The 14,347-nt window shown below is 44.6% G+C and overlaps 1 long non-coding RNA gene across 1 annotated transcript; it reads right to left on the minus strand.

Moving 5' to 3' along the window:
- Positions 1 to 9,611: 9,611 nt before the first annotated feature.
- LOC131277080 (uncharacterized) lies at positions 9,612 to 13,631 on the minus strand. Its single transcript, XR_009184279.1, has 3 exons — positions 13,486 to 13,631; positions 10,217 to 10,281; positions 9,612 to 10,072 (listed from the first exon to the last, which is right to left on the minus strand). It is a non-coding gene; the product is annotated as an uncharacterized lncRNA (long non-coding RNA).
- Between the last annotated feature and the right edge of the window lie 716 nt (positions 13,632 to 14,347).

Raw genomic sequence — 14,347 nt, forward strand, 5'->3', positions numbered from 1 at the left:
TCTTGCGCTCAAGCGGTCTCCATGGTTTTTCCCCAACCGCGCATCCCCCACGCCTGGAGAACCGGTGCTCCCTCTCGGGGCACCCCCTGCTGTCTGATCGGCAGGAGCAAGCCCCCCCGACTCTTGGGCCTGAGCGAGGACGAGACCCTCATGCTCAGCCACACTTGGGGATTTGGAAGGGTCAGCAAAATGCTACCGTCTCTGGCCTTCATTTGCAATCCCACCAGAGTCACCAAAAATGTTGTAGAATTTGAGAGAGGTTCAATTATTTGCATATAGAGAGGCCAGGACTCAGGAATGATTTTGAGAAGGAAAAAAGGTTTATTGATGGCCAGCCAGACTCTGGAGCTTTCTGTTTCAATCCCGAGCCCCGAACAATATTTTTGAATCTGTTTTATACAGAGAGGAAACGTTGAATGGTCCCTTTGTTTCAGTTCTCAAAAGGCTTGAATTAGCATATATATCTTCCACATTCTAGGTAAGCTTTTAACATGGACTTCATACATATTAGATAAGCTTTTAGCATATTTTGTTTGCATTTCCCCTAAATACTTAAAGTTTATAGACCTTGCATTGTTAAACTGTTTCCTGGGACTGGAGTCATTGTCATTGTCACCAATGGCAGGACTGCAGCCTCTTACCATTTCACACCCACAAGTCAGATGTTTAAGTTATCTCTGAAGAGACGAAGACCCTCCCACCCATAACCCACATCACAGTGACCTTCCTGAGGTAGCACAACCTTCCCCTTTGCTAGCCCATGGAAATGTCCACAGCCAGTGGTTGCTAAATTCTCTTAAATATGATCCCTCCCTTTTACCCCCATGAGATTATCTCAATTTGGGGTTTATGGCAAAAAGAACACAAAGGGTAGATTTTTCTTTCCTGAGGCTTTATCAGCAGTCTTTCTAAGCAATAGGCCTTAAAAACAATCAGCATTATGATCAGAGTCTACCTGATGAAACTCTGTGCATACAAGGGCCTGGCTGAGTGGGGTTCCCCCAACCCACCTGCCAGCAGTCACAGCATCACCTGGGAATTTGTTAGAAATGCAAATTCTCAGACCCAGATCCAGACCTGCTGAATCAGAAACTCCAGGGATGGGGCAGGCTGTTTTAGTTAACAGTTGCCCAGGAGACTCTGATTCAAGGTCAATCTTAAGACCCTGTGGCTGAGAATCCAGGCACTAAACCAGCCCCTGTATTTTACAAAAACAAAACTGAGTTGCAGAGAGGATAAGGGACTTCTCCAAATTTTCACAGTTGGCCAATGACTGAGGCAAGAATGGAATGGAAAATTGCCTCTTCCCTGAATTCTAAGACAGAGTAAAACCTACCCAAAGCTTCAGGCAACTGAAAACAACTCTGTGAGCTAAAAATGCAAATCAGAAACCTTGGAGTTCACTTCTGTCAAGCCAATGAACAGTGACATCCATAGGTGAGTAAAAATGCACATACTCAAAGTTCTCCTAAACCCTTAAGGTTTGTAGGAAGTATTCTTTCATGAAAAGCACTTTAGGGGAAGCAGATGTGGCTCAAGCAGTTGGGCACCACTTGGGAAATCCTGGCTTCAGTTCCCAGTGTTTCTTAAAGAAAACTAACAAGACAGAGATTTGATGCAAAGGGTTGGTGCAGCAAGCTGACACAACAAAATGACATAATGAGACAACACAATGAGGAAACACTACAAAAGATGCTACAAGCAGGGAGCAGATGTAGCTCAAGTAGCTGAACACCTCCCACCCATATGAGAGATCCTGGGTTCTATTCCAAATGCCTCCTAAAAAAAAAAAAGAACTAGACATAGAGAGCAGGCAGTGAGTATAAACAATGAGCAGGTGAGAAATATATAAATAAATTAAATAAATAAATGAATAAATAAATAATAAAATCTTTAGAAAACACACAAACACTTTAAGTCCACATCCTTTAAAATTCCTGTATTTCAAAGCATCTGTTTAGAAATGACTAGGCTTTATCTTGAATCGTCTATATTTTTCTTTTTCCAAACTCAATGCGCAATTCTTAAAGGCAGCAACCACTCCACTTCCCCTTGCTCTAGATATGTCTAACAATAGAAAAATCATTTTTGACTAATGGTGGAAATCTGATTAAGTGAAACAAATTATTTTAATCTAAGAATATTTTTCTGCTTGATATGGCTTTAATGGGCATACTTAACACATTTAAGTTGAAAACGTCTCATCTACAGAAATACATTTAATTTCCCTAGCTGTCTAACAAACATGAGAGCTTTTGAAATCTTGCCCATCTCAAACCCTGCTTATTAAAAGTAAGCACTAAAAGGTTAAAGACCTAATTTAAACTAAATGAAAATAACTTAAGTATGAAATTAATTTATTGCTGTCACTTTCAGATGAAGGCATCTCCTACAGATGCATTGTTTTTCTTGGTAATCTGGACTGAAGAAAGAATTATTTATAAAAATGCCTATAACCCAAACTTTATATATTTTCTTTTATGGTATAACCAATATGATATAATGAACCCAAAGGCATTCTGAATAAAATATTGTTAATTGTTTGAAAAAAATAAAAGGCACATACTGTGAAAAAAGCTGGCTTCAAATTAATAAAGACATATTTAGAAGTCACTCAGCCTTGAAATTACCAGTCATTCAATGTCATGGGTCCTTTGAGAATGACCTGGTCTTCAAAACAATAAAACCAATGATTGAGGAATCGGGGTTGAAATCAACTAAATCACCTATCCATCAACCACTAAACTGGAGAATTTAATCACAAAAGATGAGGGATTATCTCTTCCAAGGGATCACATCATTAAAAATATAGATGGTATCTTAACACTCGAACAATTTTTCAAATTTTATCCACAGTAAACATTTCCAAGTGAGGTTAAAAGAGACTGCTTTAAAAACCACCCAAAGTTGACACGACACCCGGGGATGAGCCTCCCTGGCACCAAGGGATCACTACCACATACCAGCTGAAGAAGCAACTAGAAAATGACCTTGAATTAAAGATTCAATGCGGAACAGCAGAATATACCTGTCTACATATAATAACATGACTTCGGGAAGCGGTTTGACCTAATGTAAGGGGGAAATGGAAAGGAGAAATGAGATTATAAGGCTGTGAGTCTCTAAAAAAGAGTCTGGAGGTTGTCAGAAGGAATACCCCTATGTACAACTGAACAGAGTCTAAGAGACAGATAAGGTAGATACAACCCCAGGTATTGGTTCTTTTGAGGGATAAAGAGACCCACGGGTTCTATGGTCATGGCAGAAGGGGTTCACTGCCATGACAGATGGCCCTTCTTTGGAGCTGGTGTTTCTGCGTGATGGAATTGGACTCAGAGGGGATCTCTTTTCACAAGATTTGCATGCTACTTTATTGGAATTGTAGTTGGTGCTGGGTTTAAGATATATGTAGGGGATTTGAATCTCTGGACTGATAATATGACACCCAGGCCCAGAGCCTCAACAGACTTCAGCTTCTACACTTTGATTTATTGGACTTACTCCACTCAGCTAACATGGAGTTGAAGAAGGTCAACCACCACAACATGGAGCCTAGAGTGTCTACAACTAGAAGTGGGAGGAGTGCATCCAGTACCCATGTGGAATCTAAGCCCTCACTTGATATAGGTGTGCAACGGACACAACCAATCCAATGTCCACAGAGAAAATGTGGAATGGGCGTGGGAACGGTAGCCATGGGGGCTGCTGGGTTTGGGGAATGGGAGGAAGAGATGAGATGTGGAGGTGTTTTCAGGACATGGAGTTGTCCTGGATAGTGCTTCACGGACAATTACGGGACACTGTAGATCCCCCCAGGGCCCACTGGATGGAACGTGAGAGAGTCTGGGCTATGATGTGGACCATTGACTATGGGGTGCAGTGATGCTCAGAGATGAACTTACCAGGTGCAATGGATGTGTCATGATGATGGGAGAGAGTGTTGCTGTGGGGGGAGTGGGAGGAGTGGGGGGTGGGGGCCGTGGGGTTGAATGGGACCTCATTTTTTTTAATGTAATTTAAAAAAATAATAAATAAATAATTAAAAATTAAAAAAAATAAAAATAAAAAATAAAAACCACCCAAAGTTGAGGATCATCACCATGATTGATGAGCAGGGGGTGTACCACAGGGCCACCTGTTTTATGATCAACTCTGAGAGCTCACCAAGCCCCTCACAGACTTAGTGATGGGGACTGACTCATATTCCCCAAGACACATTCAAATCCTGGTCCCTGGTGCTGTGGGTGGGAGCTATTTAGAAGAATCTCAAAGATCCTTTTAAGATGAAACCAAATTGAGACAGGACGGCCTTCATCCTACAGGACTGGAGACCTCACAAGGAGAGGATCTAGGCAGATGGACCCCTGTGCAGAAGTGGAGACCACAGGATTCAGATGACCATGTGATGAGCAGAGGCTGAGCCACCAGCAGGATGCCCCCCTGCAGGACTGTGTGGCTGCTAATCCCTTGATTTGATGTCTAGCCTCCAAACCCTGAGATACTGAATTCCTGCTGCCTATGGTATGTGTTACAGTCGACCTGCCAGACTCAGACAGACGAGGTTAGCATCCCCCACTGTAAAGATGGGGGAATGTAGGCTCAAACAGGACATGACTTACACTAGTCCTCAGAGCTAGAAATGGAGGAGCCAGAATTTTACCCAACCCTGGTGAATGCCAAGTCCCATGCATTCCTCATGACCTCAGCTGCTTCTCACTTACAGGGTGACAACAGAAAATGCTGGCCTCCAGGGCCATCCATCCTTCCTAGGGATTTTTGTCCTTGAGTTAACAAAATTCCATTATTTGCAGTTCAGATCACTGGGGAGAAAGTGCATTGCAGTATGTCTAGAGTTCAACTGTGCTAACATGTAACTTTCCTGATATTTCCTCTTAAAGAAAGTAAAATGCAAGCATTGTTTTATGTACACTAGAGATAATATCAGGCAGTAGTGGCTTCTGAGACTATTAGGAAAATAACTGCACACCCCTCCCCAAATACAAATGCAGAGAACCCATGAACAAAAATCCCAGTCACTTAAGGTGGGGGGATATTTGTAAGGTTTGAAGGTGCCCGCAGTGAATGAGTCACCAGCATCACTTAATCTGAAATAGTCTAATATAAAAATCCACCTGCTGGATGTGCCTAAATCCTAAAGGTGTCTGCCAGGCTCTTGACCAAGGCCCCTTAGGGAAGCTGCTTGTCTTTCATTGTCCCCACCATAAGGCCAGATGGGGGAATCTCTGTGGTTTCTAGATGTCAGCACAATGAGGATGTAAGGCCCCAGGTATCCCTCCTCCCCCATGAAAGGAGCCCCTGGGCCTTTGGGGGCTGGGGTGACCCTCAGGCTGGAGAAAAGTACCCAAAGCTGGGAGCCTTGATGCTGGGGATGTCCTTCTTCCTGTAGAAGTCAGCCCTCATGTGATTGGTGCTGCCATGGTGGTGGTTCAGTGGCTTGATGGGCTGGTGGATATGCTTCCTATAGGTGGAAGACATCAGCACCTCAACAGGCCATTCATGCTCCTGTGGGGGATCATCGAGATGCTCCCATTAGCAGAGGTCTGCTGCTGTAACTGCCTGAATCCCAACAAGGGGCAGAAGTTAGGAGCTTGGGTTTGTAGAAGTCAAAATAAGATGTCACTGGTTAAGCAAGCATGAGGGCATAATTCTAACAAGTTCATTTTCTAGTGTTACTTAAAAATCCATCACACTTCTGGAATGAATTAATTCGTGCTGGATGTTCATGATTTTTTTCATTACATGTAGGAAAATTGAAGCATAACTGATTGGGATGCTTTTCATTTCAGGTGAAGAATCATGTCTGGACAGACTGAGGCTAGCACGACTGACACAATTGTACTTATCCTCAGTCCTAGAATATCCTTTCTATAAGGTAAAAACAAAAAGTGTATGGCATTATTTCACTGAGGGAGAACAGTTTTCTTGTGCCCCTTCTGAAAACTAAGGCCCTTCTCTTTTGACCTGTCTCCATAACTTTATTAAAAGGGAAAACTTTCATTTACTTGGAGCTAGGTGGAACAGCTGGCCTTCTCTTTGATAAATTGACCCCATTTCTGTCTTGTCCTATAGGACCAGTTCCTGCTGTATGAGATTTCTAGACGGTTTCAAGTGTTGACAGTATGAGTCTTAGTATTCCTTGATTCACTTCAAGGGTTTTAAAGGGTTTAGCATGCACAATAGCCATTTGATTAAGAAGTCTGGGGAAACGGACTTTGGCCCAGTGGTTGGGGCGTCCGTCTACCACATGGGAGGTCCGTGGTTCAAACCCGGGCCTCCTTGACCCGTGTTTAGCTGGCCCACACGCAGTGCTGATGCGCACAAGGAGTGCCGTGCCACACAGGGGTGTCCCCCGCGTAGGGGAGCCCCACGCGCAAGGAGTGCACCCATAAGGAGAGCTGCCCAGCGCCAAGGAGGGAGCAGCCTGCCGAGGAATGGCGACGCCCACACTTCCCATGCCGCTGAAGACACCAGAAGCGGACAGAGAAACAAGAGGCAGCAAAAAGACACAGAAAACAGACAACCGGGGGAGGGGAGGGGAATTAAATGAATAAAAATAAATCTTTAAAAAAAAAAAAAGAAGTCTGAATCTCTGAACTCTACAAATAATAATTATTTCTGAGTGCATTTTTAAACCAAGTCAGAAATTTCACTCTTCTCTGGTAGACTTTAGTTTAGGTGGTATCTGTGCTATAAAGATTCACTCTCATAAATTTCACAGCACACCTTTTTTTGTGTGATTGGAAATAGTCTCACCAGACTTCATCACCTTCTGCTTTGTCCTTCAGACTTGACTCAGGATCATATTCTTGGCATAAAGTAAATATAAGGAAATTCATTACTCTTTTAAAAAAATTTAACAATGCCAAGGCTTATAAAGATAAACACTAAAATTAGTTAACCCCAACCACCTCCCTTCCCTGCAATAACAAATTTGTAACTGTGCTTTCTACGCCAAATGTACACAAATATATAAACCAATTTTCTTTTCTCTTTATGTCCAGTATATCATACAATTTACCATTATGTCCAGTATACATAGACCTTCCTCAAGGCCAATGTGTGTGGATCAAATACGTTCTTTCTCAAAGTGGTGCAGTATTTTATGGGACTTACTAGTTCCCCAGCTTATGATCTTTCAGGTTCTTTCCACCTTTGGCATCTATCCGCAGTGCTAGAGTAAACACTCTTGCATGTCATTCTACTGGGGCCCATGTTCCTTTAAGCTGCAGACTAGAATGTTAAGAGTGGGACCACTGGTGTAATGTCAATAAATAGTGACTCTGAATGGTAGATGTCACACCTCTCCAGCAGAGAGTGAAGGTGGCTGTGTCACCCCCACTGCCACTGCACAGTATTTTTGTTCTGTTAGCTTTTGCCACTCAGTTCAGTGGAAAAGGGTGACTTCTCATGTATTTAAATTGCATTTGAGTGAGCAATAATGAAGTTGAACATTTTGTCATATGCTTATTGGCCATTTGTATTTCCTAGGAATTGCCTTCCTGCTCCCTAATTCATCTTTCTATTGTGTTGTGTTTTTAAGTTTTGTGTGACCAAATCTACCTGTCTTTTAATGGTTCCTGATGTTCCCATCATGCATAAGATTATTTCACAAAATATATGTTAGTGCAAGTATTTTACTAATTTTTCCCCATTGGATCTTTAATCCACCTGTGATTTATTATATAGGTATACCTCAGAGATTTGGCAGGTTCAGTTCCAGACCACCATAATAAAGTGAGTTACATGCATGTTTTGGTTTCCCAGTGCATGTATGCTACAGTCTTTTAAGTATGCAAAAGCATTATTTTTATTTTTAAATGTATATACCTCAATTAAAATGTGACACAGATGAAGTGAGTACACATTGTTGGAAAACTGGAACTGATAGACTTGCTTGACACAGGATTGCCACAAACCCTCAGTTTATTTAGAAAAAAAAACCCCACAATATCTGCAAAATGGAATAAAGCAAAACTCAGTAAAAGGATATATACCCATAGTCTGATGTTTGGTAGGAGTTTAACTCTTCTTTACTAGACAGATAGGCAATTTTCCAGCACTAGTTGTTTCATTGCAATCCTTTATTTATTGAATTGAGATGTCAGTTTTATCATTTCTTCTTGGATTAAAATTATTAACTGAGTGTCCTTCAGGTCCTTAAAGCAATTCTGAGAGTTTCAGAGATGTTTCTTGAATTTGACAGCATTGTCATGATGTCTATTGTTCTTTTTTACAGTGACTACTTTCAAAACACATTTTAAAGATATTTTGAGCTATTAGATTTTAACTATAACAAGAATATTTTTCATTGCTGTGTTAAGAAAGATATCAGTCCTAAGTCCTAGAAAAATACCATTTGTTAAAGGAATTTTGTATCAAACGTTTATACATAGGTAACTCACTACCTTCACTTTATTCTCTGGTTTTGTACCTTATTTTTCTCTCTCATGCTTGAATATATGATTTTTAGAATCCCAAACTCCTTCCTAAATATCAAATGAAACCTTTTTTTACTCCATACCATTCCCTGGAGACCCCTGTGGATTTTCACTCTCATAAATCTGAGGTAATTGAATTGATCGACCTTTTAGGTGCAAGATCCTACTTTGCTTCCAAAATGTTAATACCCTATTGGTATACAATAGGTAAGTACCAGGGGATTTATTTACAGAACCTTGTGGGTTGTTATCTCTTTGGGAGACAGGTGGAGCTTAGTAGCCACAGAATGCAAAATGGAATCTTCCCTGCCCTGCATATGGCTCTAGAGTGTAGATGGTAGAATATAGTATATAGACTATATTTGAATCCAGCTTGCCACAGATTAGCAGAATGCCTTTGCACAGAGTATTTACCCTTTTTAACTTTTTTTGGTTTGCTTCCTCATCTGTAAAATTTGACCTCAAACACCTATGGTAAGAAGGAATACATGAGGGAATAACACAGTAAGTGCTCATGTCTGTTTAGCCGCTCTTATAGTCTAGGCCTGCACTGTCCAGTATAGTAGCCACTAGTGCAGATGGCTACTTAAATTTAAATTAAACATAAGTAAAGTATATAATTCATTTCCCTAATCATATATCACATTTCAAGTGTTCCAAAGCCTCCCATAGCTGGTGGCTACCACATTAGCACAGATATAAGCACACAAATCCTCCCAGAAATAGCTGCTGGACTATGCTGACTTTGAGTCCAAGTCCTTCCTTTCATCAATTAAAAAGTCATCTTGGGAAACGGACTTTGGCCCAGTGGTTAGGGCGTCCGTCTACCACATGGGAGGTCCGCAGTTCAAGCCCCGGGCCTCCTTGACCCATGTGGAGCTGGCCCATGCGCAGTGCTGATGCACGCAAGGAGTGCCGTGCCACGCAAGGGTGTCCCCCGCGTGGGGGAGCCCCACGCGCAAGGAGTGCGCCCATAAGGAGAGCCACCCAGTGCGAAGGAGGGAGCAGCCTGCCGAGGAATGGCACCGCCCACACTTCCCGTGCCGCTGACAACAGAAGCTGACAAAGAAACAAGATGCAGCAAATGGACACAGAGAAAAAACAACCGGGGGAGGGGAGGGGAATTAAATAAATTAAAAATAAAAAGTCATCTCAAAGAGAACCATCTCTAATAGGTTTCAAATGGTCACATGTTCCACCTCACCTGTCTCATGGCTCTTTCTACAGAAGGAATGGCATACACCAGAGGGCTGGGAAGGGAATTCTAGCTATGCCCCTTGGCCAGATGTTGCAGTTGTGGCGTGCCACAGATATGGGCTGCATTAGCTGTCAGGAGGCACTGGAAGAGATGGATGTGTTGAGCTGCTTAGTTGTCTAATTTTGCTGAACTTAGGACATTTTCTTCACTGTCAGAATTCAAAGTGTGCTGCCATTTGTAAGGAGAAGGAGGAAGTATGTGGTTCCTACTGCTCCCCTGTTAATTTGAGGACCTACTCCTTGCTTTAGCCCAGGAAGCCTCCTTAATTTCAGGCTGACAGGCTTGTTCTTGAAGCTGAGTGAGTGAACATCCTCACCCTCATTTGGTTGTGGTCATTTCTTTGCAGCCTTCTGTCCTATTGATAAATACAGTTTGGAATAAATCAAAATAGAACAAAGAAGTAAAGGAAGATAACGTTTGTGAGGGTATCACATGAAGACCTTTTTCCTTCTCTCACTAGATATTGAAATTAAATTAGATAAAGAAGGATTTATATTACCTTTTACAGTTGATGAAGATGGGCCCAAAGGTAAAGAAACTGCTGTTGTTTTTATGTTACAAGGCCTGTTGAGGTGAATAGAAAAGGATCATTTTCTTAAAAAGGTGAGAAAAATAGATGATTCCAGAAATTAAAAGTACATTTCAGGATATGTTTTTTGGAAATTCCTTGTAATATTTTATAAACAGGATCATTAATTAAGCCAAGTACTTTTTCAGTAGACTAAAGAGTAACACATTCATGATTCATGTGAGAGTACTGGCCATTAGGAAAAGCCAAATCTTGAGTAAACTTTGGCCAGAAAAATAATATTTTGGATGGTTATAAAAACTAAGTTCATTTCTCTTTGATTTTTTTTTCAGAGTAGCACTATGCATCAATGGCCCCAAAAGAGTTTGTTTTAACAGCAAAAATTTACTAGGAAAAGAGGCTATTAAACAACGGCAACTACATTTATTTGGTTATCAAGTTGTCCAGGTATGGGTCCATTCCCTCCACCCCCCAAAGTAATCCCTAATTCATACTTGCTTTATCCAGGGTCCTAAGTAGTCTGCTAGCCCAGTGGACTGAGAATCTTATTAAATTATTGGAATATCTGTTTTAATTTCCTCCTGATGTAAGTGTAAGAATAGACAAGAAGACTCACTAAAACCATAATCTTCATCACTCCCTAATACCTAAGACCTTATTGTTTCCTTTGTAAGTTACTTAATAAGGCATTATGATGATGAGTGACTAGAATGTAGATGAGTTTCCCAAGTTCTCTAAGGTATTGGTGCTAGTCTGCTCCCTGGGTTCCTCTCTGGCTTACTCTTGTCCAGTTCATCTTGCACATCCCAGATTAAACTTCTGAAAACCCTCAGCATGCCAGCCTGTGATCAGAAACCTTTTTTCTTTCCTGCTCACAGGATACAGTAGAACCTCCTCTGCTCTGACTTTTGGGACCCCCTGAGGCTGCACCTTGTTGCCTGGCTCCAAGCTGGTGGTCTCTTCCCTCCCACCTAACTCACTCCATTCTCTCTCACCTTGCTCCTTTGCCCAGGTGCCCCCTCTCCCTCCAGACAGCATCTCCCCGTGACTAAATTCTGTCCACTCAGCAGCACCCCACTCAGGTCTCTTCTTTCCCCACAACCTAAAACCCTGACCTCCTCTGAGGGCTGGAATGCTGATTTTCTTCACACACACTCCTCTGGTTTGTTGTGTACTTCTAGTATTGATTGTGTCTTTGAGGACAGGAATCATATTTGATACTTCTTTAAATATCCCTCTTATTTAACCAACAAATATTTATTGAGCTCTTATTATGTGCTAGGCATTGTTCTGGGCTCTGGGAGTACCTGAGTAAGATAGCTGTGACTTTGCCCTCAAGGAGCTTCCATTCTTATGTGTGTGTGACTGCTGAGAGCCTCGGTGTTGCTTTAAGACCTCCAGCTGCTGGGGTAATGGGACTCCCCTCCTTGCTGAAGGCAGTCCCCCTTGTTTGTGGATATAATCAGCCATAGCTGCAACCAACTGCCTAATGGTCTAAAGCCACCTACAGAATGCCCTCACACTGGCAGGCCAGGGCTTGCATCATCCAATGACTCAGCACCAACTGGACGGTGATTAACCATCGCATGACCCCATCATGCTGTAACTTTTTAGATCTGTTTATCTTTAATTTTTAAGGTTTTTTAAACTTTAGCATAGGTTATTGAAACTCTATGAGTTCTAGAGCTCCAAGTTCACTTTTAAATTTTATGCTTCTTTGCAGAGAAGGAATGGGACAAATAAAAGCAAATGAAAGATTGACCAGGAGAGAGCTGCAATTGATTCGGATGCGTTCATATACCCAAGTGAATTGCCGCTCACCTGGGGGCCAGGCCAAAAGGATTCTCACATCTCTTGGAAACCTGTGAAGTGGTCTCACTTACAGTTCTTAGAGCAGTTCATGGCTTTGGGCCTGAGCCCCATTCTGGATCATGCTATGCCTCAGAAACCTATCCACAGTCCCTATTCACTACCGAGTCAAGCCCAGTGTCACTTCTGCCTTCTGTGAGCTCTCTTGCCCCTCCCTGCCCCACCCTATACCCCCCACCCCGCTCACCCCACTCCTCTCCCCATAACAACAACCTCCTCCATCATCATGAGACATTCATTGCATTTGGTGAATACATCTCTGAGCACCACTGCACCTCACGGCCAATGGTCCACACCATAGCCCACACTCTCCTACAGTCCACCCAGTGGGCCATGGGAAGACATACAATATCCAGTAACTGTCCCTGCAGCAACACCCAGGACAACTCCAAGCCACCATGGCCACTTTCTCCACACCAATGCCACATTTTCTTCTATTACTAATCACAATAGTTCATGAATAGAATATCGTTAAGTCCACTCCAATCCATTATCTATTCCTCCATCCTGTGGGCCTTAGAATGGTTGTGTCCATGTGTAAGGAGGTGTAGGATGAGCACAGACTGGCTTGCTGGGTCATACTTCTAGGGGTGCCATAATTCTAGGGTTCCCTACTGCTAGGTGTGCTGTACTTCTAGGGGTGTCATACTTCTAGGGTGCTCTACTTGTAGGGGTGCCACTGTAAACGTGTGGTTATTGTTTTTGTTAATTAGCATCAAGGACATGGTACTGAAAAACCTCTGCCTGAGTCAACGACCTGCAGGCAAGAAGCAACGAGAGGGGGCTCGTTGGTCCGGGCCTGAGAGCAACCCCTCCCCTGCCTGCCTGTCCACCTGCACTCCCTGCTGCCTTCCCCTTCTGAAAGTTGCACAGCCCTTGTCCTCCCGTTCTGCCACCTGCACATCAATGGGCTCGGCCTCAGGGTCACCACAGATGCTCTTCCCTCTTCCTGGAATGACCGACTGTTCCCCAGATTTCACAAGTCTGGCTCCTCATTATCATTTATGTTTCAAGCCAGCCTTCCTAGAGCCGCCCTGGTTAAAGTATTCCCAAGGCCTGTTTAGTTCCCCTTTTCCTTTTTACTGCTACACACACACATTCGAGGCTTTAGAATTAAGTGAATTTTCGACAAAAGGAACGCGCCTCTTGAACCAGCATCTGACTCAAGAAACAGCAGAGCGCTGCGGAACAGCTCAGTTTTGCCAGATACCACTTGGCTGGATTGGATTCATGCCGCTGCACACCCGCACCTGCCAGTACCGTGAGCGGTGGCCCCTCGTGCTGACGGAGGCGCTGAAAACTAACTCGTTGTACATTGACACGATGCTGCTGTGGATACAGAGTTAATATAAGAAGGCAATGAATTCCACCTGTGCCTTCCACTACTGTTCCGCAGCTCCTGGAGGGTTTCAGATGCCGCGCTGGGGTGGCCTGCACTTCTCCTGGACAGCCCGCTTGGAACCTTCCGGGAGCGCAAGGGCAAGGGCAAGGGCAAGCCAGCACAGGCCGCCAGTCCAGCAGATGGCTCCTCGCGTCCCAAGTGGGCGCTCCAGGTTCACGCAAGGGGACAGGAGGGCACGGTCCGATTCCCTTCCCGGCAGCGCCCTCCGCCCTGCGCCCCTGGCCCTGCACCCCAGCCCTGCGCCCCCCGCCCAGCTTTGTGACGCGAGGCTGCGGTTTCCCGGCAACTGCGGAACGCGGGCTCCGGGCAGCCAGGAGGCGGACTCGGGCGGGGCCCCTGGCGGGGTGGGACCGATCTGGCCTCGGCGGAAAAGGTGGACGCGGGCGGCCTGGAGCACAAGGAGGAGATCACCGCCGCCACGCTGCGGGGCAAGCCCCGGCCGCCGCCCATCTCGGGCGCTGTCCGCCTTCAGCTACTTCCCGCCACGGTGCCTGGACCCCAAGGAGCGCAGCTACTTCTCCCGCCAGGCCCGGGTGAGGCGGGAGGGGCGGCACCGCGCGGCTGGGGTGAGGCGGGGCTGGGGGCAGGTGTCCCCTGCCAGGGAGGGGCTGGGGCGGGGTTCTGCCACCCGGAGCGGGGACTGGAGACCCAGCGGCACCGCGTGGAAGGGGTCTGGGGGCCAGGCAGGGCTTGGGGGTGGGGCCCGGGCAGGGTGGGGGATGCTCTGTGGGGGTGGGAGCGGGATATCATAGTGGGAAAGGGCTACCGGGAAGGTCGAGTGGCGGGGGGGGGTGCGGGGGAGGGAGGAGGGAATATTCACCAGGGAGGAA

This window comes from Dasypus novemcinctus, chromosome 31 (assembly GCF_030445035.2).
Source record: "Dasypus novemcinctus isolate mDasNov1 chromosome 31, mDasNov1.1.hap2, whole genome shotgun sequence".
Classification (NCBI taxonomy): Eukaryota; Metazoa; Chordata; class Mammalia; order Cingulata; family Dasypodidae; genus Dasypus; species Dasypus novemcinctus.